The sequence below is a fragment of the Phocoena phocoena genome, chromosome 3 (genome assembly GCF_963924675.1).
Source record: "Phocoena phocoena chromosome 3, mPhoPho1.1, whole genome shotgun sequence".
Taxonomy (NCBI): domain Eukaryota; kingdom Metazoa; phylum Chordata; class Mammalia; order Artiodactyla; family Phocoenidae; genus Phocoena; species Phocoena phocoena.
Genome location: NC_089221.1, coordinates 162,594,311 through 162,618,949, shown reverse-complemented (window position 1 = coordinate 162,618,949; position 24,639 = coordinate 162,594,311). Strand labels below are relative to the sequence as shown.

Below are 24,639 nucleotides of genomic sequence, written 5' to 3'. Positions count from 1 at the left end.
AGGCGAAACCGTAATTCTTACAGCGCAGTAAAGAGAGTTCTACAAAGTAAGCTCCAGACCCACCCACTTCAAAGACACTTCAGGGATGACTGCTCTCCCTCTCCAGTTACCTCCCAATCTGCCCCCGTGCCTCTGGGAGAAGGTGAAATCCCCCAAGAAAGCAAATCTGCACCCTTCCCTCTCCAGTGACTTGGAGGAAACACGGGAAACAGTCTAACCTGAGATAGGATGGGCTTTGGAGATGTTCGACTACATAAAACAAACACAGTTTTAATAGGGAAAATAAAATATCTAGTATCACAAGAAGCTCTCAATATCAAGATTAGGTTCTGAAGAATCACCAGAAAAGGCCCTTTCCATGTTCTTTTCACAGCGTTAAAACAAATAATTCATGATGAGACACCTAGATAACATATCCTAATACAAGTGAAACAAAAGTTTCACCAAACATACCTTGCAATGTACTGATATTTTCTATTTCATTTTTTAAAAAGAATCAATGTAATTCTAACCCACTGTTAGCCTTGACCCCAAACTTTAAAAACACTTAATGCAGAATAAGTTTTACAAGTAAAATTTTCTGCTATGTGCCCCCACCACAATAAGAAGTTAAAAAAAGCCCATTTTAATTGTGTTGAGTTCCACACCTAACTGGCAACTTTTTGTTGTTGATTCCACCCCCAATCAATCCTACCCCCAAAATCTTCCAAGGGCTCAATGCCAACGTCTGGCACAACTTCCCCAGGGCCAAAAAAGAAGCATTCCTTAAACTAAAAATGATACAAAATACAAGTTGTTGACCCCCAAACACCTTCCCTGACCCAGATTTGTCAGCAATTTGCTTTGCTACTAAGAAATTCGAATTTTCAAATTCAAAAACCAAACAAAAACAGTTTATTCTCAAACAGGTAACTTGGTATAGGAATGCAGGAAACTCCCTAATCCCATATGCAAAGATAGTTTAAAGCAAATGATTTTCACTCTAATTCGGCAGCTGTTTATTTTGAGAACTGCTTTACTCGACGATTAATCAGATGATGCATATTAAAGCAATATAAGCAAAATATTACCTCACTGCTCCTCACCTGGCTCTTGATTAATGCCAACTTAATTAACTATAAACAGAGCAAAGTGTGGTCAGGTGGGAGACCCAAGACTTGAGATTGACACAGGGATTCCAGAATCTGAGCTGGCAAACCCCCATACGAGTCACCAAGGTGACAACCATCCTGTTTTAAAGAGGGAGGCGTGGGACTTCCCTGGTGGTGCAGTGGTTAAGAATCCGCCTGCCAATGCAGGGGACACGGGTTCGAGCCCTGGTCCGGGAAGATCCCACATGCTGCAGAGCAACTAAGCCCATGCGCCACACGTGAGCCTGTGCTCTAGAGCCCACGAGCCATGACTACTGAGCTCGCACGCCACAACTACTGAAGCCAGCTCCCCTAGAGCCCATGCTCTGCAACAAGAGAAGCCACCACAGTGAGAAGCCCGTGCTCCGCAACAAGAGAAGCCACCACTCTTCGCAACTAGAGAAAGCCCGCGCGTAGCAATTAAGACCCAACGCAGCCAAAAATACATAAATAAATTTATTAAAAAAATAAAGAGGGAGGCATCAGCTGTGACATATTAATGACACACCCCTATGGACTGAGGTGTGCACTGGTGACAGGTGGGCTGCTCCAGGGGACAGTGCCAACTTCTCCAGCTGGGAAAGGGTGAAATAGAGTTTACTTCTGTGATAGGAAGAGAGGGCCAAGTGTGTAGATGGAAAAAGCAATAGTGAATCCAGACCTGTTTGGGGTACCAGATGCTCAGGCGGGTGAATGCTGAGACTGCTTGGCCTAAAGACCTTGTGCCTATAGTACTGGACTAAACAGCAAATAGTTCAGCTGGGTGATTATGAAATATGATGCAATCACCTTCAGATGCCATTCTAAAACTGAAGAAACCCTAATTTAAGAGACAACTAGGGCTAGAACCATGTTTCTCCTGAAGTTTTTCCCCTCTGCCCTAAGAACAAGGCAGTCAATTAATAGTTATGGGTACCAGTTAACATGATACTCTAAAAACACTTCTGTTATTAAGTTAAACAAAAATTTCTGCCGAATTCACTTCATATCCTTCAGACCAGATCCTTGCTAATAATAGCCAAGCCTCCTTCCACCCTAACCACTGCAGAAATATTCTAATTATCTTTCTAATGTACTATTAGATAAACTTCCAAAAACCAACTGAGCTAATTCCTGTACAACAAAGGGACTGAAGACAAGAAATTTGGGCCAAATCCATGTTCGTGTCCTCTTTTATAAAGTAGAAATTGGTCAAAGGCTCAACAATAGTGTGAAACCGACTGAAAAGGAGTAGCATCACCTACTAAATGTTTAAGGTACTGTACTTTTGGGGTTTTAATCAGAAAATGTCTTTAAAGTTCCTGGTGGACAAAATTTAAGATATCTTACATTATAAACACCAGTCAACAAGAACCGTCTAAGAGACCTCTCATCACAAGGGTTTTGTAGGCTGGGGAGCCTATAGGCACCAGCTCCAGAAGTTCACAGGCTGGTGGCACAGAAAGACATAGAATGCTTTCAATGCAGAAAATGCATTCATAGAAAAGACAGGAATCACAAAGGAAGAGGCTGCTCCCCTCCCTGGAGAGGGGTCTGGGAGATCTTTATGGATGTGACATTTGAGCTAGCTCTTAATGGATGAACATCCCAGGCATCCAGAACAGCAGAAGCAAGGGCCAGAGCTGGCTGGCTACTCCTGGAGTGTGAGGACTTTGGGGCAGATAGGGCTGCAAAGGGATGGATTCATTAACCTTTAAACTTTCTAGGTGGCTTTCTCTCTCAGAACACGGAATGAACTGTGGACCACTTCAATTCACAAGCTAAGCAGACCTAGTTATGTAGACTTTAACCAATTTTTAGATTACTGCTATCAAACAGTGACACTAGGCTCCCTCTTGTTTTCTGAGAAGCTTTCCAAAGAATAAACAGGTTGTTCATTCAAAAGTGTACCAAGTTTCGGACTTCCCTGGTGGCACAGCGGTTAAGAATCCGCATGCCAATGCAGGGGACATGGGTTCGAGCGCTGGCCTGGGAAGATTCCCACGTGCCGCGGAGGAACTATGCCTGTGTGCCACAACTACTGAGCCTGCGCTCTAGAGCTCACGAGCCACCACTGCTGAAGCCCGTGCACCTAGAGCCCGTGCTCCTCAACAAGAGAAGCCACCACAATGAGAAGCCCGTGCACCGCAGCTAGAGAAAGCCCGCGCACAGCAACAAAGACCCAGTGCAGCCAAAAATTTTAAATATAAATTAATTAATTAATTTACAAAAGTGTACCAAGTTTAAAAAAAAAGTACCTTTATAAAAAAGAGCACTACTTTCCACACTTTGCACTTTAGTACTCTAAAGTCTAAAACTATTTTCATTGAGTTTAGGGACAATATAACCACAATCTCTAAGAGGATTATTTTAAAGTTTCTTATTTCACCCCGAATTCACTCTCAGATGGTGAGATTGCAAAGCAATTGGTTGGGAAAGGAAAGGAAAAGATTCATTTCTATGTGAATTTGATTTCCCTAGTACTTTGATATTTTTGGTACTTTTTTCAAGGACCAGAAAATAGTTAAAGGGACTATGCTTTATGAAAAATACAATACTCCCAACACATCACAGCTTCTACAACAAATGTCATTTTTTAAATCACAACACTTTTACACTAGATTAGGAGTTTGTGGGAGACAGATAAGCACCCATCTGCCCCATCCCTGTCGTGTATGCAGAAAAGCTCTCTGAAGCACAGCTCTCTAGAGATGAGCCACTTTGTCAACATGTGTTTGAGTATCGTCTCTAACCACAATTCTGAACGCTTAGTGTAGATGCAACATGGAGTTCAGGCTCCATCTGCAGTTAGTCTCTGTGTGGCCCTGACGATATCCCACTGTTACAGGGCTCTGAGCACAAATGCTTCCCTAAAGGGTTAAATACAAACTGCTCAGAAGTATCATTGTGAACCGGAAGTGTATCTCCCACTCTGTCTTCATCTGCATGTGTCACCAGTTGGCAAGGAATATCTCTTTTGTGTCTATATATGGCTTACAAAAAAAAAAATATGCATATCTAATTTAGGTCAATTTTAAGTCTTTGAAAAGTTAGTAAGTGAACCATGTTTTCTATGAATTAAAGAATTAACAGGAAAAAAAATCAGAAAACTACCAGAAAAAAAAAAAAATGCTATATGACAGTCTTAAGTCTAGAGATCAACCTATTCAAACCTGCTTAACAAAGAAAGAGTATTAATCACATCAGTGGCCTGCTAATAAACATCCTTGGTTTAGACATGAAGAAAAACATGTTTTAAAAACTTGGTATCCAGTTCACACCCCCCTCCCCAGTTATTAAATGGCAGATCTTCCAACCTAACATAGGAAAGAGGAAAACATTCCTCCCCAAAGTTTTCCTAATAGGATGAATACTCCCCTCCTCCACTGGTGCCCAGCATTTCACTATAGGAAATTCAGGAGGCGGGTCTTTCTAGTTTTCTCCTTCACAGCTTGATAACAAACACCATGTCCTCTTGCATGTTGACCTAGTCAGGCCTATAATTTTACCAACTCCTGGTTTGGGAGCAGTAAAATCTTTTTTTCAAATTTGGGTCAAAAATCAACCATCAATAGAGATACTTTATGAGGTTAAGTATAAATATAAAGCCTAAACTTTGAAAATGTCATGCAAGTTAAAAAACTGTTCTGGGGACTTCCCTAGTGGCACAGTGGTTAAGAATCCACCTGCCAATGCAGGGCACACGGGTTCGATCCCTGGCCCGGGAAGATCCCATATGCCGCGGAGCAACTAAGCCCGTGCACCACAACTACTGAGCCCGCGTGCTGCAACTACTGAAGCCCACGCGCCTAGAGCCCATGCTCTGCAACAAGAGAAGCCACCGCAATAAAAAGCCCGTGCACTGCAACGAAGAGTAGCCCCCACTTGCCACAGAGAGCAAAGAAAGCCTGTGTGCAGCAACGAAGACCCAACGCAGCCAAAAAAAAAAAAAAAACTGTTCTGCTGTATTAAGAGTTTTAGACCAGCTTAAATGACAATTCTCAAAGGAAAAAAATTCAGAAGCAGCCCCCATTATCTGTCCTCCTGAAACTCCATGTAGACTGCATACTATTATAAATAGAGTCTGCATGGTCTGATTTCACTGGCCATCATTGGTTTCTGATTGAAAATACTTATTCAGAGCTCAATTTAAATATTACTTTAGAGTTCAATCTTGAATCCTACTATGGCACATTTTATAAGACTCTCTACCTTAGAAGGTAACTTTGGGCTTTTCTTGCCAAATGTGATCAGTTCAAACTCTGATTTTTAGATGAGCATAACCTCCTCAGGTCAAGGGAACTCACCAGATTGTTTCTTTACCTCCAGGTCCCTGACGGTGCCCATGCTGTTCCTCTCCTGGGAATGAGTAGCCACCTAAAAAGCAGCCCTCCCCATCGCCCCTTCCTTTGCAGGCTCTCCTTCCGCAATCCAACTGCAGCATTTTGCTGCAGTTATCAGTTCATGAACTTGTTTTTTTCCTAGTAGCATATGAGCTCCTGTGTCCAGCCAGGTGCCTGACCCTTAGCAAGTTAAATGAATATTTCCATCACACTCAAAAGTAAGGCTTTTCCTACAACATACTATAGCCACATAGAGTGTAGGTTTGAGCCTTTTTCCTAGTTACCCTGTCATGCTTCAGGAGGCACTGCAAGTCCATATGGTACACCAAGGTGGTGCGGTGCGGCAGCAGCAGCAGCAGTGTAAGGCTATGATGAACTAAGGGAACCCACTGTCAAAAATCAGCCAATCGAGGAACCTCTAGATCATCAGCCCTCAGCCATACGCAGTAGCCTGTGGCCCCAACGTGGACTGGTTTGCTCTTGGGCAGTATTAACTGCCATAGATAGCTATCCAAACTTGGGGGCCAACCTCAAGAGGAATAGTCAGCCTTGGTATGATTCTGCTAACAACTAGCTTTACTAGGCACCTACAACAATCCAGCTGCTTGCTTCGTGCTTACCATCCCCACCCAACAAATGAAGAAACTGAGGCTCAAAGAGGTTAGGCCACTTGCAGTTAGGCCACCTTCCTGAGGTCACAGAGCCAGCAAGTGGCAGAATCTGGCTTTCTGGCTCCAAAGTTTCTACTGCACACAGGGCACTTTTACAAAGCAACAAAGACAAATTAATTCTTCAAGAGCACACTCTTGCAGAAGGATCTATCTACTGTCTGCTTCCTTTAGTTCTATACACATCTCCAGAGCAGCCCTCTGCAGGCAAGCTCCTGCAGGGAACACTGTGATAATGCAATAGGAAACCATCCTGTTAACCACCCTGCCAGATAGTTCTGAGTTTGTGGGTACATTAGCTGAGCCCCTAGAACTGCTAGGTGCAGGTCCACTGGTGGCTCCCAGTTCTGACAAAGCAGCTTACTGAGCAAAAAGTGATAACCTGAACATGTTTTCTACGCTCAAATTGGAGCCCAAGAAGTCAGCCTGGAGTGTGGGGAACAGGAAATGAAGAGAGAGCAAGCATCCACTTCCCAAGGGTAACAGAGCCCAGAGGTGGGAGTCTGGTCACGTGCACAGCTGCATTGCTTGTCCACGCCCACTTCCGGCCTGGGCCTTCCTCTTCACCTCATGAGTCAGTACTTGGGTGAAGGGAAAGGAAAAGAAGACAGACTACCAGAAACTCTCCTTGTAATATGCTCTCTCTCCCCTGCTGGGCCCTGGGCCCTGAATGAATATCTACCCCGGCTCTCTGGCTCCACCCCTCAAAAATACACCTACTTAAGAAAAGCACCTGTCACATAATTGATCTATGTGGACTAACATCAAATCCGGGCCACAACATAGGAAGATCAAAATAGTGCTTCCCCAGTCCCAATACAAGAGGGAACCCTAGGGCAGAGGGAACTCTGTGCACCAAGAACCTACTAATACATGACAAAGCAGTCCACCTATTTGAAATCTCACGTTTCCTATGCCATAAACAACAGCCAAGCACTACCCTTGTCTGATTTTTTTTTTTTTTAAGATTTAAAACAAGGCAAGAAGGGCTTTAATAGCTGTTTACCTCTTTGCATAATATGCACTGCCATGAAGAAATGCCACAGGATTCCAAAAACACACTGCTACCAACTTCAAGAAAAGTAAAGCTGAAAATGCTCCTGGCAATAACCATTCCAGACTCTCTTTTGTTTCTCCAAGACTACAGCCACAGTCATCCTGGATCAACTAGTGCCAAAAGCCAACAATCAACCGGGAAAACACCATAATTTCTGCTTCCTTTCAGAAGGAGGAAACAGAAGCAGGGAGTCCAGTGAGGAAATTAGAAGGGTAGTAAGGTTTCACTTCCAAACCTCCAAGAAACTCCACCCCAAACTCCCAACATCCAGGAATATGCCCAAAGAAGCCCTGAGATATTCTTTCATTCATTTGTTTACTTGTCTGTGACTGGGATGTTAAGATCCTTGAGGGCTGACTGCATCTGTCCCTGGGGGCCCAGCTCACTGCTAGGCCCCCAGCACCCAGCATGGTATGCCTAGCACATCACTGGCACACATTTATTGCTGAATTATTTGCTGGCATAGGAAGTTACATGAGCCAGAAAATCTAACACTTTCTATTTTTCAATCCAATTTTAGTTGTATTAAAAAACAAAAAAACCCTACCTTATGGCCACACAGGAAAACTTGTGCCAAGTTAAGCCCTTACTTGAGTGTTTAAACGTCCCTTATAGGACAGTTTGGAGGGATAAATTCATATTCAAACAATGCACCAGTGTAAACAAAGGCAGCCAGGTTGCAGAGAGGATAAAGCCAAAATTAATACTAGAAATTCAAAATAACAACATCCATTCATTTGGATGGAACGACTCCATACGGTAGTTATTCCCCAATTCCGAGGGAGGTCAGCTTCTTTCTTATCATCAAAATCCCACAGGGATTTAATGCCCCCAGTGCTGTCTCCAACAGGAAGGAAACCCTGACTTCCCCAGCTATTTCAGTTACATAAATCAACAGTTTATTGTCCAGTTAGAAGCTGGGCAGTGTTGCGACCCACATACCTTTTAGAGCTGCCCACCAACGGATAACCACGTTACATTACATCTAATAAATGTACCTAGATCAATATCGTTTCTAACTATCCGAAGGTTTTTTTTGCTGTAAGGATCTTTCAATTCAAAAAACAGTTTAAAAAACTTCCCGTTAGATAAAAGGGACTTGGTGGTGGCGCCACCATCCACCAGAGTGAAGTCTGTGGTACACAAGGGACATCATAATTTCAAAAGGGATAATAATCCCCTTAAAGTTGTTTACCCTATGTTTTATATTTTAAAAATAATAAACTTTGCTCCTTTCCCATATAATGGAATAAATGTCCTTAAAAGAATTAAGAGAAATTTAAGACTGGCAGATATTTCCTGGCTTCAATAGTAAATTCACTCTGTGGGGGGGGGATGGGGGCAGAGGGAGGGAAAGGGGATATTTCAAGAGAGGGGAAAAAACCCTTTTCTTCAAACTTGGAAGCGGTGCAGTGGGGGCCTAGCTCAGATTTTTCACCCACTATTCACCCGCAACCCGGGTTTTAGCTATCAAGGGCAAGTGCCATCTGTCCCCACATGAATAAGTGAAAAAGGCTGGACCCAACTCACCAGCCATGATTTTAAGGCTTTCACTAATTGCTAAGACAAAACCCTCTCAAAAAAAAAAAAGTGTCCTGCCCACCCCAGCCTCCATCCCCAGAGTTTGAGTTAGCATCTTCACAGCTCTCTGAATCCTTGGGAACTCAAGGTGAATCCTTATCTCCTCATGGGCACTAAGCCACACACTCAATGTACTATTCTTGTGTGCCAATAAATGCCTTTGTACATCACTTTTCCAGTCTTTTGTCCCCAAATCTGATCCATTACCCTAAAAGAACGGTTCTTCTTCCAAGGTTCTAACGTGTAAGAAGAGATCACTCATCAGGTAACTGCTGCATATCACTCAGTCAAGCAGTCCCAAAATATGGCCGTGATCCTTTATGGTTCACCTTCTTTATCTTCCCACAATTCAAGCTAGTAATAATCTTCTATCTTGCCTGTGGTCTAATTATAGTAATACATCTCCATGGCCTTAACTCACAAATACCCCATTTTACAGAGGGAGAAAGCAAGGCGAAGGCAAACACAAACCCCTGTCACACAGCAAATCCATCTCACGTCTGCTATCTGAACACAGAAAAACGCTACTAGACCCAGGTGGGCAGTGGGTTTTGCACGAGACACTCCGAGTTTCTTTCTCTTTGCTCCGCGGGCATATTTGGCCTTGGCAAAATGTCAAGTGCTTCCTGTCTGGGAGTCCAGACCAGAACCATAATCTCCTGAGCACAACAACCAACCTATTGCACACCAACCATGTGCTAGGCGCTGTGCTGGCTGCCTCCTGTTTGTTATCTCAGATTCATTCATTCACACATCTAGGAAGCACTTCCCATTTGTAGGCGCCTTTACACACATTCACAGAGATGTGACCCCCTCAAATATTTAGTAACGCGCTAATCTTGTGCCATAACTTATCCAAGGCCACACAGCTAGGAAGGACAGACCCAGAATCTGAATCAGGTCCTTCTGACTTCAAAGTTCCCTCCTCCCTAACACCTCACCTTGCTGGTCCTATGGGCTTCATTTTCAAATAATAAACATGTGCCAGCACTTCTCTGCCCTGTCTCAGGACACCTTAAGCCCAGAGCTCCCCACCAAATTTCCTCTTCCCCTCAGGGCAAGCTGACCAGGAAGAGGCAGTAGAGGAGCAACCAGGTCTGTAGCAGCTTCCTGCCTGGACTTGACTACCCCAGGAGCAGAGGGCCCAGGAAACTCTCCAAGCGCTTCTCCACAGAAGAAAATAGCTCGAGTTGAAACTTGTGTCCACATGGTCCACCGACAGATTTAGAACTCAAATTATAGCCTCGGCAGGAGTCTTCACAAAGGACTCAAATTAAGCAAGACCCAGATGGAAATGAACAGGAGAGAGACAGTCTTAAGTCAAACTTGTTAAGTGAACTGCAGTTCTAGCAGAATCAGAGGGAAGAACTGGTTGAAATGCTAAACCAACCAAGTTCAGCCTATATTTCAGAACTCCACTTCAGGAACATTTTCCCCACATTTTTAGCCTGAGACTTGTGCATGGACACGAAGTGGTTACAAGTTACTCAGGTTTCAAACTGAGTTCATTCCTGTCCTTTGGACCATCTCTCAATGCCAGCATTCATCTACTTGGGCTCCAGAGAGCTCTGCGTTTAGCAAAACAGATAAAATTAGCTACTGGAGTGAACTTGGAATCCAGGGTGGGCCATTAAAAAAAAAAGGTACACATGAGATTTGTAAAAGCCACGTAAAAACTTCCTTTGAGCCAAGCTGAAGTCACCTAAAACTTAGAGAAATGAATTCAAATCCCCTGTGCCTTGCCTCCCTTCCACCCTTCCTGGATCTAAGGTGACCCATTTCCTGCTTCTTGCTCTGCCTTTCAAACCCGAGTGGCCCACAAATTGAGGATCCACTGGAGATCAAGGGGTAAACCAGAGGGCCTAGGGAGAGAAAACACAGCTGGAAGAACTGAAAGAGCGTTTTTCTTCTCTTTTTTTTTTTCTTTTTTTGGGGGGGTGAGTTATACTATGCAGAGGGAGGACTGAGGGATGGGACAGGAAGTTGAAAGTGTGATAATGGGGTACAATGCTCCAGCCCTGTCCCTCCTGCCTCTACACTGGCCTGACAACACTGTGGTGGCCCCATGACTCAAAAATGGAGCAACCAAGACTGTCCTTCGACAACAGCTCCTGCTCCCCCAAATCTAGCAGGTCTTAAAGGATGAAAGAAAACAGCATTATTTTTGCCTGTCTCCCAATTTCCCTTCCAAACATAAATTCCTCCAGGTCCCTGGAAGCTGAGGTAAAAGTTCAGAGAATACCCCTAATCCGGCAAGAAAGAAGACTGAAGATGGGAGGGGTATATTTCTGATCTCTCCTTCCAGAATAGAGAGAAGTGGGTACCACAAACAGAAATACGGGAACCCTGAAGTTGAGGGCTCGAAGGAAAAATGAGGGAAGAGTTTCTCCCTTAGCAAATCAGGAGGGAAACCTCAGGAAAGGGGGCATGTCCTCAGGCAAGTGGAAGGGGAACCCCTGGGAATTCAGGGGGACCCTTTAGAGAAGTGAAGAAATCCACTGTGTCCTCCATCAGAGAGGAGGTATCTTGAAAGAGCGCAGGCACATTTCAGAGATGTGAGGAGCCTAACAGAAGTGGGACATCTCGTATTACGGGGAGGACCTCTGGAGAAGCCAGGGACCCCTCCAAACACTGCAGCATCCACAGATTAGTAGGAGTCCCCCCCAGAATGGGAACTTTTTTGGAAAAGTGGGGAACATTTCCTCAAGTAAATAAGGATCCAGTCAGACGTATGGGCATTTCAGAGTAGTGGGCCCCCTCAGTAAAATGGAGGTACTCATCAAAAAGTAGCGGGTCCCATCAAAAGTGGGGTCAAATCAGAAAAGTGGGGAACACCTCCAACAAGGATTCTGACAGAAGCCGTAACACCTCAGATTAGTTGGGGGACACTTGGGAAAAGGAGGAAGTCACCCAAAGAAGTGGCGACAGAAAAGCAGGGAGAGCAACGCAGAAAGGTAGGGGGAAAGGGAGACCTGTGAAAAGTGGGGGACACCTTAAAAAGGCAAGGGCCAAAAAGGAACACAGAACAGTGGGACAACAGCTCAGAGAAGCAGGGATCTCCTCGCAGAGGTGGGGGTCCCCCAGAGAAGTGAGGGGAAGGGTGCCCTAGAAGCAGGGATATCTCCCTGAGAGAAGTTGGGGGTCCCTCAGGGAAGACATGGGGGTCCCAGAAACGCAGGGGATCCCTCAAAAAGCAATCCCTCGGAGAAGCAGGGATCCCCTTAGAGAAGTTGGGAGGGGTAGTCTCAAAGAGGCGGGGGCCCTCGGAGAAGGCGCCCCTCAGGGAGGCAGGCGGTCCCTCAAAGAGATGGGGCACCCTCAGGGAAAGGAGGCTCCTATCAGAGAGGCGGGGTTTAGGGAAGCAGGTCTCCTCAGACAAGGGGGTCCACGCATGGAAGCGGCCCCCTCAGAGAAGCGGAAGCCCCAGAGAAGCCCGGGACACCGGAAGCCGGGGACCCGCCACCAGCGGCGCCCGCCCCTCACTCACCGAAGTTGCTCGGCGCCTCTGCGGGCGGCTGTTGGGCCCTGGGCGGCCTCGGGTGGCAGGGTCGTATCCAGTCCGCTCGGGTTCCGCGGCGGCAGCTCCTTCAGGTGGCGCCCGCGGTGGCGGCGGCGCGGCGACAGGACGACGGACTATCGACGGACTAACTGAGCGGGTAGCGCGGAGCGCGTTCGGGCGGCGGGGGTGCGCGTGCGCGCGCTGGGGCGCTGACCCCGGGCGGGAGGAGCCGCCGCACAGCTCTCGAAGCCGCCGCTCGGTCTCGCCGCTCCGTCTCACACTGAAATTGCCCGCTTCGCAGCCCGGCTTCCCCGGTTGCTAGGCAGATTTCGCCTCGCACACTTCCGGGTTGAGGCACGTCTCACTGAGTGGCGGCGCCGCAGGCCAATGAGGTCCAGCCAGGGTTCCCGGCATCCGCGCCCCGAAGAGGGCGTGGCCAGGCTCATGACGGACAGCAGCCGGAGGCCAATGAGCGCGCTGGCCGGCTGGCCCTCGGGATCAGGCTGAGGGCCTGGGCGGGCCCAAGGAGGCGGGACGAGATGACTGACAGACGGCCTGCCAATGGGAGAGTGTAGCGGGCCTCGGGTCCAGTCAGGGTGCTGCGGGGGCGGGGCTTTAGCTTCAGGGCAGGAACACCGCGAGGGGTGGGGCATGAGGACGCGTTAATCCGTGGCCGGCTCGCTCGGACACTGGCGGGGGGTTACGCCGGGCTGCCCGGCGGCCAACAACTGGATGGGCAGGGGGTTCCCCGCAGTGCTCAGCAGGGGCGCCCCACCCACAATGCATCGGAGGTGGCCTGGGCCCGGCGGGCGTGGGGCGGTTACGCTGGGCAGTGGGCGGGGCCTCATCAGGCGCGCTCTAAGGACACTGGGCGAGCTGCGGCGCGGCCTTGTTTCCGAGGGGTTTCGTTGGCCCTGGGCTCTCTTCTGACTAGAGTCACGGGTTCGACTCTCTTCTGAGGAGAATCTTAGGTTTCTTGCCTCCGGCCCCCGTTCTAAGGAAAACCTTGAGGAATCTTGCCCCTGACCCCTCTTCTGAGAAGAGTTTTAGCTATTCTTGCCCTGCCCACTTTTCTGAGAATTGCCAGGAAAAGAATGATTTTGTATGTTCAGGACCACCCTCCACCACCGCTCTCTGTTCAAAGAAGACTTGACGGGATTCGGGCCCCTGTCCGCTTTACTAAGGAGAATTTGGGGAGCTCAGGGTCCACTGCCTTTCCTGGAGAGTATTTAGAGAACATACCCTGCCTGTTTTCTGAGCCCTAGTGGGAGCCACTGGCCTTGTTCCTCCCTGATCTGGGGGGCAGTGGGGGCTGCATGTCCCCGGCCTATGTTTCTTTTATTTTTTTAAATATTTATTTATTTAATTTTTGTTTGCGTTGGGTCTTCCTTGCTGCGTGGGCTTTCTCTAGTTGCAGCGATCAGGGGCTACTCTTCCTTGCGGGTGCACGGGCTTCTCACTGCGGTGGCTTCTCTTGTTGCAGAGCACGGGTTCTAGGAGCTCTACTGAGCTTCACAGGCTCAGTAATTGTGGCTCGCGGGCTCTAGAGCGCAGGCTCAGTAGTGGCGGCGCACGGGCTTAGTTGCTCCGCGGCATGTGGGATCTTCCCCCACCAGGGCTCAAACCCGTGTCCCCTGCATTGGCAGGCAGATTCTTAACCACTGCGCCACCAGGGAAGCCCTAGCCTTCATTTCTAAAGATAACTTGGGAAATTTCTAAGTTGCATGTACCTCCTCCAGCCAGAGGAGAAATTTGGGATTTAAAGCACCTCTCCTCTCTCCAGAGAGGAATTGCAGGAAACTGATGGCCCCTCACCCTTCTTGGTCAAGAACTGCCAGGGAGTTACGTTCCCTGCGCTTTTTCTAAGCAGTGTTTGAGTGTTGCAGGAAGAGTTCCTCTTTTCCTAAGAACGGCAACCATTTAACTCCTGTGCCCCAGAAAAGTTACCCATTTAGCTCTCCTTCCTTGTTTTTGTTTGTTTGTTTTGAGGAGAATTTTTCTAAGCAGCTGTCCACTCTTTCCCAAGGGTCAAATCCGTGGCCCTTCCTAATTCTGTCCCCTGTCGGGCTCTTCAGTCCCACTTTTCTTCTCTGAGTGGGGCCCTTCCAAGAAGCAGTCCTGCTTCCCACCTGTCCCGAGACAAAACTAAGTAGTCACCAAACTCTGCTGTAGCATTCACCATGGCCTACCAGGCATCAGAGGCCTTCACCTCTGTCTTCCCCCAGCTGGTCTGAACTGCTCCCATGATTTACCCGCGAAGAACCCAGTTATACCCTTCACAGGCAACCAGACATCCACTGAATTGAAGGGGTGAAGAAGGCAGCAATGAGAAAGAGCCATAACACTCTGAGGATTCAATATGGCAAACTTTTATCTCTCCCCACTTTGTGCACAGAAATGTGCAAGTTGCTGAGATACATGAATTATAGGATGGAACTTGTGAACCAAGATGAACACAATAAAGGGAAATAGGCCTATTAGACAAGGCAGACTGTTATACTAAAGACATACCCAGAATATGTTGTAGGAATGTAGAGGAGGAAGTGATTAAATGAAATAATGGATGTGGGCTTCCCTGGTGGTGCAGTGGTTAAGAATCTGCCTGCCAATGCAGGGGACACGGGTTCGAGCCCTGGTCCAGGAAGATCCCCCATGCCACAGAGCAACTAAGCCCGTGTGCCACAACTACTGAGCCTACGCTCTAGAGCCCGTGAGCCACTGCTACTGAGCCTGTGCTCTAAAACCCGTGCTCCACAAGAGAAGCCACCGCGATGAGAAGCCTGTGCACCGCAACGATGAGTGGCCCCCATTTGCCGCAACTAGAGAAAACCCGTGTGCAGCAACAGACCCGACGCAGCCAAAAATATAAATAAATAATTTTTTTTTTAATTGAGGTAATGGATGTGATGGTGCTTCATAAACCTTGAAGCAGTGTTCCTGTGTAGAAAGGATTACTGTTATTGTTACAAGTGGGCTGACATTCCTGGAAGAAAAGTAAAAAATATATTCTGAGGGTCAGAGTGATGGGAGGTTGGCAGAGAGCCCTGTGGGGCCTGACTCCCTGAGTGAGCTCAGCCCAGACCCAAGTGGCAAGGCTCATGGAGTCCTTGGATAGGGAAAGAAGCCACTGGAAACATAAAGACACGGTGTTCCCAGAGTGCCTTGTTTGTACCTCTGTTGTAGCACTTACCACATTCTGCAACTGTCTGAGGCAGACACTTGCAGACTTGGTCCAAAACCCTTGGACTTTTGGTGACTGGCAGAACTAGGGTCCAAAAACTACAGTCCAAAAACCCTTGGACTTTTGGTGACTGGCAGAACTGGGGTCAAACACATGCCTGCCACTCCCTAGCTAGGCCAGTTACTTTCCTTAGCCATATCAGGAGTGAGAATACCAGTCTCTAAAGGTTGCACTGAGGATTGTGAGCTCAAAGTGCCTTGCATGGTACCTGGTACACATTAGGACTCAGGAGTTTTTAGTTTCATTCCAGTCACTAACTAGGTTGCTTTCTGAGAGCAAGAATCCAGCCTTAGGGCTTCCCTGGTGGCACAGTGGTTGAGAGTCCGCCTGCCAATGCAGGGGACGCGGGTTCGTGCCCCGGTCCGGGAAGATCCCACATGCCTCGGAGCGGCTGGGCCCGTGAGCCATGGCCGCTGAGCCTGCACATCCGGAGCCTGTGCTCTGCAGCGGGAGAGGCCGCGACAGTGAGAGGCCCGTGTACCGCAAAAAAAAAAAAAAAAAAAAAAAAAGAATCCAGCCTTATTCATTTAAGTAATCCCTCAGTGCTTTTATAGTTCTGAATTGAACTGGGATCAAAGAGCAGCTTGTTGTCCAACCCCTTCATTTTATACATGAGAAACTGAGGGGCCCAGAGGGCAACTGTGACTTGTTCACATCCTACTGCTACTTTATGACTGGATCCTAAACTTGCATTGTCTTAATCTCACTTTTGACCTCTGTGCAGGAAAGATAAGAAGGAAGGAGACCTGTGCCCTTGAGTCGTGCAGAGCAGAGTCATGTAAGAACCCCAAATTCCCTGAGCCTTACTTATGTCTCTTTCAGGCAAGCTGGGAGAAGGTTCTGGATACGGCTCTAATAGAGTCCCCAAACTCAAGAGCAAAGGGCAAGTGGGGTCCCTGACCAGGGTCAAGGCCACCTAAATTAACTTTATCAAAGGGAAATTGCAAATGAAGTGAGGTTATTTCAGAGCTACTCTATGTAATTTCCAGACTGATCCCTGGAAATGTCAGGACCTATAATTAGACCTCACTTTTTATTTTAAGAATGCACAGAATTTCTCTGATTCTCTGGAAAAAAAAGCATTGCCTGGAGGCAGAGATGTTGGATTAAGCGATGTCCATGAAGTCTGGAATCCTAAGCATAAACAGAAGTCCCATTTGGCTGGAAAATTGTATCCTTGAAGAATCAAAGGCAAATGGGCATTTGTCAGAGAGAATGAAATACCCCACCAAAATGGATGACAGGAGCACAGCTTCTGACATAAAAAAAAAAAAAAAAAAAAAAAAAGAAACAAAAGGAAAGAAGAGCACATGACCCATTCCAAGGATGGGCTTTCCTTTCCATGGTGGTAGCAGCGATTGCATCTTTCTGCATCAAGGCATGTCCCTTCCTGGTCTGGGAAATCATGTGGGCAAACTGGCTAAGTGACATTCACATCCAAATAGGGAAATGGGAACTGAGCCAGGTGAATGCACAGGCAGCAAGGAAGTCAGGGCCTCAACAGTAGTTAGAAAAATGATGACCTGGTGGGTGCTAGCCGGCAGAGACAGTCTCTTAGTGTTTTGGCTTTGGACAAGGAAGAGTGCCCACTGACAGTGAAGAATGACAGCTTGTTAATACCAGTGGAAAGGATACTAAGCCCAAATATTAAAGCCCACCAGTGTCACTCAATGATAGTTGAAGTTCAGGTTACAAACAGTAAAGTGCCCCTCCATCATTGCCTCCTGAGATTCTTGGACTGCCTAATTCATTTGTGTTTGACAAGCACTGTGGCTTTCACATATGTGAATTGCTAGTCTACTGAAATTTGCATCCTTTGTCAGTGGTAAAAACTCAGTGCCTGGGGGGAGGGATAAATTAGAAGTATGTTAATCCCAAACTCCTAATTTCACACTACTATATATAAAATAGATAAATAACAAGGACTTACTGTATAGCACAGGGAACTATACTCGATATTTTGTGGGGACTTCCCTGGCGGTCCAGTGGCTAAGACTCCACTCCCAATGCACGGGGCCCAGGTTCGATCCCTGGTCGGGGAACTAGATCCCACATGCCACAACTAAACATCCCACATGCCGCAACTAAGACCCAGTGCAGCCAAATAAATAAATAAATATTTAAATATATGTATATAGTAATAACCTTTAAGGGAAAAGAATCTGAAAAAAACCTGATATATATGTATGTATAACTGATTCACTTTGATAACTTGGCTGTATACCTGAAACTAACACAACATTGTAAATCAACTATACTTCAATTAAAAAAAAAAATTCAGTGCCCGTTTCCAGAGAGAAATAGACACCACCAAATCAGGAGGTTGGCCTATATGTCCTCATATAGCACCTGAATTATCCAGGAGTGGGGAGCAGGGTGTAGCTTTATTGGTGTTGGTTGGCTAGAAAGTCTAGAATCAAGTCCAGATGGAGTTCAGGAGTCCTTTCAGGCAGACTTTTTTTTATAGATCTCTGGGTCAAAAAGCTGGACTCTAGTAACAAATCTTACCCAGTTTGTACTGACACAATTAAGTGAAATTAGTGATAACCCTTTTCTGAGACAAAAAGTGTTATCTACACCTACATGCCTACAGCCTAGAAGACTTCTAAATCAAAACGGTGACTTCCCCAACCAGGAAGGAAAGCATTTCTGAATAGGAGAGAGTTCATCTTAGACACTCTGTATGCAGAAAGGAGGAGCTGAATGCAGACTTACTGCTGCCTTCGGAGAATTCACCTTGAGATTCTGTTGGATCTGAAGGCCTTTAGCATCCCAGACATGCATTTACACCTGAGCCTAAAACCCAGGTCAGGGCTTTCATCCTGCTGCATTTCGTATCCTTCCCTCGATCTTTCTCTGCCTTGAGACAACGGCCCTGTGCCCAGACACTTAAGTGACTCCAAGTGGCATGTGTGTCATGCCTGTGGTCACAGCCCACTGCTTTCATTCCCTCACCATTCTCTCCTCCTCGTCAGGCTGGTGTCTAATCCTGCCACTAAAATCTCTCTCTCAACTTAAGTTCTCGCTGAGAACTTAACGATTCCCATTCCAGGAACTCTTCTTGGTGTGTATTTTCTCTAACCTCTAGCATCTAGAGGACACTCCCTCCTGCTTGAAATATCTTCCATTGGCTTTCAGGGAACTTGACTTTTCTGGTCTCCTGTTCAGTCTCTGTCCAACTTCTACCTGGAAATTCTGCCAGGCTGCCCATCTCTTGCCACTCTTTGCCCTCTATGTGTCATCAGAGAATAAATCCCTTTGTGGAGTGGGACTATATAAGAACTCTAAGATCTGTATTTCCAGTCTTCTGGAGTTCCTTATCCAGGGTCTCCTTTGCCTCCAGATGCTTCCACGAAGATGTGACTCAAACCTGACCAAATATCGGACCAAATTTGGTAGCTCTCTCTTTGACCCATCTCCCATTCTTTAAACTAGCTGCTCTTTGTCATTTTCTTTCTTTCTTTTATTTTTTTTCTTGCACCAATGTCACTTTCCCAGTGTTCCAGGATGAAAGCTCTTAAATCTTTGGAAGTTTTAACATCATTCTTCAAGCTCAAACTTAGTTGCTAAATGCTGTGAGTCGCCCGCTCACTCTTCTATCTACTCTTTTCAATTTCCATTGCTACCACCCATGCCTGGACTATTATGTGCAAATATCAGACTGATTTCTCTTAAATCATGGACAATGTGACACCCCTACACAAAAAACTTCAATTTTCATGGAGGCTGTATTGTATTGCTTTTGTAATCAGGAAGAAAAAAAAAAAAAAAAGAAGAATTCCATCACCAAAATGTAAAGACTGAATCTTGGCCTAACGTTTGAAGCCTTCTCCTTGCCCCTCCCTTCGCTACAGTTTCTTCCTGGGATGCTTTCTTCAGGAATGATACCTTATGTTGATTAGTGCAAAATTTCCTACACTGAATTCCACAAGGCATCGGAATGACTCAAGATATCAGTAGAGATTCTGTGATGAGTTTCCCTGCTTAAAAAAATTGTTTTTCAGGACTTCCCTGGTGGTCCAGTGGTTAAGACTCCGTACTTCCATTGCAGGGGGTGCAGTTTCGATCCCTGGTCAGGAAACTAAGATCCCACATGCCACACGGCATGGCCAAAAAAAAAAAAGTTTTCAACCAGAAGATTTCGCTAAACCTTTAATATTGATAATACATGTTGTTATGTAATATTACAATCCCCCTCCCTTGAGCACATGATGTCTCCTTTTTTTCTAAGAACACCCATCAATATCCTGGCACTACTGTATAGCACAGGGAACTCTACTCAATTCTCTGTGGTGACCTAAATGGGAAGGAAATCCAAAAAAGAGGGGATATATGTATACATAAAACTGATTCACTTTGCTGTACAGTGGAAACTAACACAACATTGTAAAGCAATTGTATTCCAATAAAAATTAGTTAAAAAGAAAAAATCCTGGTGAACTCACATTCAGTAGAATGTGGTTCATGGCTTGATTGGGGCTGGCTTGGCATGTTGCCCTTGTCTAAGCCAGCTTCTGCCTCCCTTACTGCATCTCCCTCTCTCGGGAGTTCTATGAGATCAAGGTACATTGCCCCATTTTGGAGGGGAGACAGTCGAGGCTCAGGGTGTTTTATTCAGCTAGGGTCACAAATAAATAAAACCAGAGCCTAGGTTTCAATTCCAATTCTGAACAAAATCCGACTCCCGTACAGCCTTTCCACCTGCTGGGCCCATGAGCGTGTTGGTAACTATCATTTTCTGTTTATAATCCTCATTTTTGTGCATTTTGTATTAAGTCACCACACAAAGTGGGTAGGCTGGATTGTTTTTCTTTCCTTCTTTCCTTCTTCCCTTCCTCCTTTCCTTTCCCTCTTCCTCCCTCCCTCCTTCTCTTCCTTTTCTTGCTTTTTCTTTCTTTCTCTTCCTTCCTTCCTTTCTTTCTTTCTTTCCCTTCCTTCCTTCTTTTCTTACTTTCTTCCTTCCTTCCTTCCTCCCTCCCTTCCTCCCCTGTCCCTCCACTAGATAATACACTCCCAGAGGATAGAACTGCATTCTTCAGTATACACCTAGTAGATACACACACACATTCAATATATACACAGCGGACTACATTTAAACCATAAATGCCTGGGTCATCCGCCTTTTCTGAATGCCTGCTCATCTCTCCCCTTCACATCCCCTCTTCTTTTAGAGAATAGCGTGTTAAGGACTGTCAGAACCGAGAGGAAGTTAAGCAATCAGCTAATCCATCTTCAACATCTCCCAGATGCAGAGAGGGTATGACTGAGCAAGCCCAGCATCAAGGCGAGAGCCGAGCTGGTCTCTTGGCAAAGCCAGCCCGAATCTCAAAGGCCACAGAGACTCATTGCACTTTCGTGGTTGTTAAGCCCCAGTGGCAGAGCAGGCGGCATCCTGTCTCCTGTCTTGAGTGGAATTCAGGAGTCCCCAGGGAGCTCTGGGCAGTCGCGGGCCGCGCCCCGTGGGTCACTCGTGTGCCTTTGTGAGGGCAGTTTCCTTGTCACTGCCCAGATGCTTCCTGCCTCCATGTTAAGGCCTCCAGGCCAGTCTGTGGGGAAGCAGCCATCAGGGCTCTCTGCCTTTGCCTTCCACCCAGACCAGACCAAGCTCGTCCTTCCTGCTGCTGTTCAACCTCTCATGCATCTGCTCACCAAGACCCTGGTCCTCTTTATAAGAATTTTCTCCTGGATTGTTGCCAAAGCATAGACAAGCGAGCCAGGAGAGAAAGACATCCCCCCAGACATATAGAAACTATAGAAATGTATCTGATCAGCATAATTCTCCCCTCTCCCTCCCCTGTGGTGGGCATGGGGCTGGCACTGGGTGGGTAGCAGGGCGAGTGGTGAGGATGGAATGAAAACGGATACTTAGTGCTTCCATCTTATTTTGTTCTTTTGTACGAGTAACCTTTCAAAATTTCCCTCATTCATTGATATATTCATTTATTCCACAAATATTTAATGGGCCTCTAAGGAGGGCTGGGCACTGTGCGGTAGAGCGCCGTGGGCGAAGGTGCCGGGGATGAGGCATCTCTCTCTCACCTTGACCCTCAGGTCTGCTGTTCCCTTCCCCACGGGCAGCCACCATCACCAGACTCTCAAATGTCCCTCCAGAGAGGTTCTATTCCACGTGCAGATTCATGGGGTCCACTTTGATTTTGTGCACACACAGAGTCATGGCGCACGTGCTCTGATCTTTTAAACTGAAAGCAAGTGTTCTGGTGGGCAATTCTCACCATGGAGGCAAGTTGCCACCCACAGTCAGTGACCGGGACTGTTCTAGAATGTTCCTAAGAATGGAGCACCCTTAGCCCAACATGGCTGTTTGGTATAGAAAGCCCTAGAAACACCTGCATTGGGGCCTGAGGGGAAAAGGTCCTTGGATCCTTGGAGTAGGCATATTTCTACGTGTCTTGGGTTAGGAAAGGCTGAATCACTACTTTTGCTTAGATCTGGAAACTGACTTATCTTCTTCCTAGTGCAGGAGTCACTAGTGCCCCTGGGTCTGGAAACCTTCACTCCTGCTCCAAATGATGCTGAGAGCTAGGGGCCTGCAGCTTAGGGGGAGATGGGGCTGTCGTGGGAATTTCAGTGCAAGGGCCCAGGTTCTCCACTGGAGCTGTCAGAGACCTGTGGTCATAGTGACCGTTCTGGATGCTGTGGTGAGCAAGTCGAATGGGGAGGGACAGACTGACAACAAAGTGAACAAGGTGATTTCAACCCCTGGTGATGTTGATGAAGAAAAGTAACCAGGGATGTGACACGGTGACTGGAAAGGACTCTGGCCAGGGCAGGAGTTGGCAGCTTGTGAGCAGGTGGATTTGAGGAGAGAACTGAATCTTAACAAGGACTCAGCCTGGGGATGAGCATTCTGGGCAGAGGGGAGCAGTGGATGCCACAGCCCTGAGGGCACTGACCATGGGGCAGAGAGCAACTGGAGAGCTGGTGGGCAAGGATGAAGTGGGAGAGCTGATGTTGCCGGCCTGGGAGGAAGCTGGATTTTATTCTAATGGGAAGAAGTAAGCACGCTACAAAGCTCTGTGAGCTCTGTTTCCCACTGGTAAAATTCCTTGTTTGGATTCGGTAATCTTCCAGCTCTCTGGGTTCATGCCTGTGTTCTTTTATTCAAAGATGTTATTGAGCCTCCAGGGTGGCCAGATTTAGCAAATGAAAACAAAGCATGGGACTTCCCTGGTGGTGCAGTGGTTAAGAATCCGCCTGCCAATGCAGGGGAAACGGGTTTGAGCCCTGGGCTGGGAAGATCCCACATGCTGCGGAGCAACTAAGCCCGTGCGCCACAACTACTGAGCCTGCGTGCCACAACTACTGAGCCTGCGTGCCACAACTACTGAAGCCCTCGTGCCTAGAGTCCGTGCTCCGCAACGAGAAGCCACTGCAATGAGAAGCCTGTGCACCACAACAGGGAGTAGCCCCCGCGCGCTGCACTAGGGAAAGCCCATGCGCAGCAATGAAGACCCAACTCAGCCAAAAATAAAATAAATAAAATAAAATTTATTAAAAAAAAGAAAACCTAGGATGCCCAGTTAGGGTGAATTTCATATTAATGACCAATTCTCATGTAGTATAAGCCTATCCCACAGCGTCAGAGTATCTTCCATGTGCCACGGCCCCGCTAGGAGTCAGCTCGGCTTTGAACGATTTTCTTCACACAACCCCGCAGCCTACTGCCTTCGGAGGAACTGGTCAGACATGAAGGCTAGAGTCTGATGTGACTTGGGAGAGAGAGATTAACCGGCTTCAAAAATCCACCTTGGCCCCAAATTTTGACCTTGAACTGGCGATTCCTTTGGGTGCCCCAACTCCTGTTAGATGCTCACATGGCATTGATTAAAATGACTTTTCGACGTCCCCTGCATCACAAACATGTATTGTGTTGTGTGGGGAGATTATTTGGGTGGCCAGATATAGGTTCTGGCCTCTTTCATGAGAATTATGAGAAGAGAGGGTAACGTGTTCGGCACTCACCCATTATCCTCACCAAGGGTGAGGTAAAATTTGAACGTTGGAAGGATCCAGAGAGAGATGATGTGGCCACGGGCTCCTCGTCCCATCACGGGGACTGAGTTGACACTGCCATGGGGTCTGTCGGTGTGCAAAGCCCACCTGGCCCTGTACTCTGCAGACAAGGCATGTGGGTGTTTCCACAGGGCAACCCCGGGCATGGCCTTTGGCCTTTCCAGAACACAGTCAGGCAGGGGCAAATAATCCCTGGAAAACAACCTCCCTAAGTCAAGGATTTGGGTCTCAGGAAAGCTAGATGCTGTGAGAGAAACAGATCCTGTGAATGAGGGTTTCAGGTGTGGCCCTGGTCCTGCGGGGGCTTCCTTCTGTTGGCGCCAGAAGACAGAACTTTCTGGAGGCAGGAAGGACTTCTTGGAGAGATGAAGTCCCTTTTCCTGGGGTGGGGGCGCCTCAGGAAACATCGTGGTGGCTGCTGGGCAGGGTATTAGGGGTACAGTACTCGGACTGGGGACCCAGCTCTGAGGGATCTACTCTGGTTAGTTCGTGGTGGTGTCAGGAGGGATCTGGCCCTTGGTCACCTGCTGTTGGAGTCCATGTTATCCAAGGGGGTTAGTGACCCCATCTCTGTCATTGTCATCTTCTGACCCGTGCCCTTGCCTCACTTCAGCCCTGCCTGCATCACCGCCACCCGAGTTCACTTCTGGGATGTAGGCCTAAGTGTGGTAGGGGGAGAAGAACCTGAGGAGACCGGGAGACTTTGATCCTTCCCCTGGACAAGGGGGCTCAGTCACTTTCCCCATCCATCAATGTCCTCCTGGACATGACCCAGGTGTCAGCTGTGCTTGAGGTGGTGGTGGGCACAGGTGGCAGCCCCTGCCCTCCAGAATGCCACAGGCAGCCCAGATGCCCATCCAGCATCCTCTCTGGGGTGGCCAGACATGAGGGCTGCCCATTCCCTTCCCACAGTCTTGGTGGCCACGTAAGCAGAAGTTGGAAACGCCGTCTAGCTGCCCAGCTCTGACTGGCTTGGCTGAGGGAGTTCTCCCCTCTGTCCTGTCACAGATCTCCCCCACCCCCCAGGTCCCCTGGTTGTCCCATCCTACAGTGCACTACTCCTCTCTCGCAGGCAGGACAGCACTCACTCCTATTTGAGGTCCATCA

General features: G+C 47.3%; 1 protein-coding gene across 1 annotated transcript in view; it reads right to left on the bottom strand.

The window, feature by feature from the left end:
- GATAD2A (GATA zinc finger domain containing 2A) overlaps positions 1-12,439 on the bottom strand; it is a 98,077-nt gene extending 85,638 nt beyond the window's left edge. The window contains exon 1 of the mRNA XM_065874344.1: positions 12,246-12,439. The gene's annotated coding sequence lies outside the window, so the exon portion shown is untranslated. The remainder of the gene's footprint in view (positions 1-12,245) is intronic.
- Positions 12,440-24,639: the final 12,200 nt, after the last annotated feature.